The following is a 5,774-nucleotide window of genomic DNA, read 5'->3' as shown; positions in this document are numbered from 1 at the left end:
TCAGAAAAGCATTCCTCTTCAGGGGAGCACTTGCTTAATTTTAAGTCAATGGGACTTCAGCACATGTTCAGAATTAAACATGTGCTTAAGGGCTCACCTGAATATGCACATACTCAAGTGCTTTGCTGAATAGAGATCACTCTGAGGAGAAAATATTGATATTTATCTAATATGAATACTATCTCCCTTCACACAGGGGAAGTGGGCACAACCATCAATAAGTACATGGTGCAGTGATTACCAGGGACAAGAGAGAGGTTGACCTGTACCTTCTACCAAAGGAAAGCAAAGATGATAAAAAGGAGGATAAATAGGAGTGGAAATAAGCTGCTGCTCCACATCATCCACAGTTCTTAGCATGTGCCACCATTTTGTTGGGGCTGTGGAAGTGTTGTTCTTGTACAGAACCTGTGTGAAATAATACAGGGGCTAGTCTTGCTCATTATGAAAATGTGTGAGGGTCTGAACGCATTGGTGCAGCAGCCCCTCATCTGCCTCTCTCTGTGAGCAGAAGATTCTTAGAAACTAGAAAGCACAGAGTTTACCAAAATGGTGTCTTCCATTGTCTTCTCATGCAGTGATATTACATCTGATGCTGAGGGACCTGAAGCCACCTTCTCTCTATCCTGCTGATCTAGATATAAAGCTTTTATTTATTCTTCTTGGTTCACCTACTTTCTGAGCCAGTTTCTACAAGAAACAACCACCAGGTAAAAAGATTGCAGTGCAACTGTCTGAATAGTTTTAGTGACTCCAGCTCCTAAGAAACTAAATCCAACTGCCCTCTACTGGCCACCGGGGGAAGACATTTGGAATGATAGCGTGGGTGGGGAAAGGCAGTAAGAACAAGAGGGAAGTGAAATTAAGCAACAGTAGAAGGAAACTGTGTTAATACAATGGGCATGGCCCCAAAATTGCTCAGATAGCAGGACGAACAACAAAGCCTGCCAACAATTAATAATGTACAGTACATGCTGAGTACTGTATTGCTGGTATGAACACAATAACAAGCCAGGACGTGGAAACAACTTCTGTCTCGGGGAAAAATAGAATTGAAACCTGTTTTAAGTCATTATTTTTCCTGTCTCAGAAGACATTTAACACAGGAGCTTTGTGGCTTTGTTTTAATCATTCCATTTTGGTAGAGAGAAAGAATTGGGATTATTCAGTATTTAATGTCTGTATTTACAGCTAAGAAAAGCAGCTGTGCACAACAGTACCTCAGGAAGACAGGCCTGGAAACAATGAGATCGTGTGTACTTTAGAGAACTTAATCCATGAGACCCTAGAAACTGGGGGTTGTGTGGATAAGAGTATGCATACACACATGCACTGACAAAAGCAGTTCATGGAAAATCTGTTTCAAAAAGACAGGTCTCTCTGGATAGTACAGTTTGCCCCAGCCCTGTTAAAACAGCAGACACCTTTGTGAGGTTTTATTGCTCAAAGTGGTGTCACTGTGCTGATGGTAAGTTCATAACATGGTTTACTAAACTTGGGAGATCATCTATAATACTCTGTAATATAAAGGTATAAGAACACACAGAATGTATAGAGTGCAATACCCTTCAGGGTCTTCACAACCTCAGTAAAAGTTAGAAACAAACTGAACTAATACTGCAGAACAACTCCAATAATCTGCTGGGGGAAAAAGCAGAAAAAACAAGATGTATCAGTGCTGAAAATAATATTTTTTAAAAAATCTGGCAAAACTTTCTCATGTTGTATAATAGAAAACACAAATAGTGTTTTTATTTCTGCTTTAGTTTAGAGACCATGTCTAAGGCATTTATAAGGGAGGCAAAGACCTTGGGGAAGTTAGCAGTAAAGTAGGAGAACTGGGCTGCGACTTCAAATCATCATCTAATGACTAAGAATGGAGTTCAACTGCAGCATGAGGAAGCTACTCAGGAAAGTTGTAGTCTTGCCTTTGCAGGTGGTAGGGGGAGATCCTATGATCTGGTACAACCTTTATGAAACTGGATGGTATTGCAATTATTCACTGGAAAATAAGCAGTCAGACTATACATCTCTGCAGTTGTCATTTCATCTTTCTGCTTTACCACTTGTTGTGACTCAGGCACTGAACTGCATTTCTGACACAGGTTCTGGATAATTACCATGTTGTGATTGTAGGAGCTCTATGTGAGGCCTGATTCCAATCTCACCTACACCTATTTTATGCAGCTGTAACACCATTAATGTCAATTTAACTGAGATGAGAACCAATCCATACCTTCTAAATAATTGTAAGGTGTTTGAAAGAATAGCATCAAAACCTTGAGCAGAGTCAAAGATTCTTGAATTGTGTTGGCTAGTACTTATTACATTTATTTAGTCATTTATATTACAGCAGCACTCTAAGGCTTAGATCAAGGAACCTGGCCCCATTATGCCAGGCACCTATACAAATATGGAGTTAAGAGACCATTCTTGCCCTGAAGAGCTTAAAATTTTGATCTGCTTTTTGACCCTAAAGAGACTGGCTCTTTCTGAATAAAATGTATGTTTCTATCTAGCTTTTCCCACTGTCCATTCATAAAAAGGATTGTGGTTTTAATATAAACACACACAATAACATTATTTTCGATATTAGTGATGCTTTTGTCAGCTCCATCTTTAATAATTTACTGCTGGGAGTAGTCAGCCCATATGGCTCTGCAGTTGTTTGTTTGCAGTCCATCTCTCTCCATCAGCACCTCCCTTTAACAACCAGCCTTGCCTGAGTTACAGAACACAACAATCCTAGACTTAAAATCATGTTCATTATTTGGCTCATGCATAAGCCTCTCACACGCCGGATATTAAACCATAAACATCTCAAGATTAGTTTTAATATTGAAAAGTTGAATTTCTATAAAAAGCAATAGGGAAAAATTTGAAATGGAAAAAAGCTATTTTGACTAAGCTGTGGCTAACTGGATGCCTGTAACCAGAACACTCACTTCATTTGAATCATAACTTAGATGTGCCTGAAATATTGTTCCTGGGAGTCCATTGTTATCGGAACCGTCCATTGGAAATAGGGCTGGATTATGATATATGCCGAGAGAGTCTGCTTATATATACTCAGATGAAACATATATAGAAATCATTTTATATGTTCCTGGCAGGTCATTCTGAACAGCACCAAGGACTTGATTTGACATTGAACAGTGTTTCACTAAAGTTAATGGAGTTGAGAGATCATAGGATTAGGGTGCAAATTATGGACAAGGTCCTTATATCTGCTCTGGCCCCTTTGTAACAGGTAAAAGCCAGCGGAGTAACACAAGAAGTCCCTAAAAACCTAACACTAGAGTGAGGAAGGATTTCCTGGTGCAGGTACTGTGGAGGACACCATCACAAGCCTGGGTGTAGCATTTATTAGGGCCACGGCTGCAGCCCATAGGGCAGGCCTGGGAAGCCATTGTAATTTAGATAGAATCCCAGGACTGTCTAAATTATGCCAGGGGCCTTCTAGGCAGCCCAGGATTAGCAGGGCACAAGGATATCTTAAAGCTGCGCTAGTTGCCCCCTCCAGCTTGGCTGGGGTTTTTGCACTAAAGTGCATTATGAAATCTCACCCCATGAATATAAACATGCTACAATCTGGCTGGACCACAAATTCCCCTCTTGCAGTGGGTTCCAGAGGTTTTTTTTTTTTTTTTTTTATAAACCAGTCAACCAACCAACTCCCAAATCACAACATTTTGACTTCAGTTAAAAGAAACTGTACTACTTCTATCACTTGCTTCAGTTATTTGCACTGACTGGAATAGCATCATATTATCTAAATGGGAAAATCATTTTTGGAAGCAGATATTACCTTACCTTGCCAAATCTGATCTTTCATTGTAGCCCAGTAGAGAATTTTCTTGCTGGCTATACAGTAATATCTAAAGAACTGATTTAGAAAATCTGGAGCGGTCCAGTGTATATGTTAATAATGAATTAATACCATTGGTTACAAGAATTAATTTAAGGCTGTTCAGTGAGACTTTCAGAATTGTCTAAGAGATTTACGTGCCCAGTTCCCACAGACTTTTAATGAGAGTTGGATGCTTAACTTCCTTAGGCACTCCTGAAAAATCCCACTCATTAATGTTAGTTTATGGCTTATATTTCTCCCCCCAAACAAGTGAGCATGACAAGTGTAATGAGAGGAGCAAAACAACTCAAATTGTGGGGTGGAAGGAAGTATCAATACTCCTGCTCTGATAATATAAGGCTAGACTTTGATCTTAGTTACACCTGTATACATCTGGAATAACTCCATCAGAGCTATACTAGGTTAAAACATCACTGGAATTACTGTAAATTAAAATAAATATTGGGTCCATAGTATATTTTTCCAAAGCATATAGGATCCTACCCTGCGTTCTGCTAATCTGGCAAAATGAGTGCTGAGCTGGGATTGGGTCCAGAGTGAGTAAAATAGTTGCAAGTGACTACTGATTTTGGATATCCCAGTTCTTGGATGCTCAATTTAAGGAACTTTAAAGGTGCCTGATTTTCAAGATTTTCTGAAAACTGGCTCCCCTTTAAGGTTTCTCAGATTAGGCACCCCAAAATTTACGCACCCAAAATCAGAGTCTGCTCGGAAAATCTTGGTAGATTGTGTGCATGTAAAGAGACATCTGTGAACAAAAAAAGTTTAAGGAATATTGTAGGCAAAACTTGAAGAACTATTTCTATCCTAGAATAGAAATATTTACAAGTAGTTCTGTCAGTTCTCAGTTGTAATTGTAGTGGTGCTCATTTCCAAGCCGTAAAAAGCAACTACCCTGTGTAATTGACTAGGAATGGTAAATGCCAATGCTTGTCCTGCTGACAGTGGTTAAGATTTTTTTCCCCTAAAGATGGAAAAACAAAGCAGAAACTTGATGGAAATGGAGGAAAGTATATTCACTTCTTCCATTGGTAGCTGAAACAGATCCAAAATAAGTGTCTCTAAGCTAACACACTGCCATTGCAGGAGACATGAGGATGAACACTTAATTCAGGGCTAAAGTAAAATAAACTCTCTCTTACCATATGGCACCTTGACAAAAGCATATGCTTTAAGTACTTCACTGTCCATTTTATATCCCCTCACTTTGAGTCAGCCATAATGATTGTCACATGTCGGTGAAAGAATGAAGACTTTTGAATCCATTGAGACTTTCCTTAACCCCTTCCACACCACTCCGAATGACATGCTTCAAACAGACAGGCCCAACATCTTTCTCAGGCCCCTTTTGTCACTCCCTTTAAAGCCATTCACATTAGGAATGCCATACATTTAAAAGGAAGTGTGCAGCATCTAATGTGTTTGTTGTTAAAGGAGAACCACAGTGCTAATATAAACAATGAGGCAAGGGTGGAAATCTGTGCTAAAAGGCACCACTTAAAAAAAAAAAAAAAAAAAAGATTGAAGATAACATTCATCATCGAAAGCTTAACGTCCTCTTTAAAAAAAGTTACCCCTTTGTAAATTCTCTGCTACTTTCTGACAAAGACACTCCAGAATTTATCACTCTAACTTCAAAGATGTCTATGTCCAATGCAACCGTGTGTGTTAATGCTGTCCGTGTGATGCCACAGAGTAGTTCTGAAATGTCTTTTGAGAATTAAACACAGGAATTTACAGGGAGAAGCAATATGTGCAGTATGCTCTCTCGTGTATTCCTGAGTCAAGTTACAAATTTTAGCATTGTTGTTTACCTTTAAATTAATATTGACCGAGATAAGTTATTCCAATATAAGAGCCTAAAATTAGGCTCCTAAATCCATATTTAGGCACCTAAATAAAA

Source organism: Chelonoidis abingdonii, chromosome 14 (assembly GCF_003597395.2).
Source record: "Chelonoidis abingdonii isolate Lonesome George chromosome 14, CheloAbing_2.0, whole genome shotgun sequence".
Classification (NCBI taxonomy): Eukaryota; Metazoa; Chordata; order Testudines; family Testudinidae; genus Chelonoidis; species Chelonoidis abingdonii.
This window is presented reverse-complemented; position numbering follows the sequence as displayed.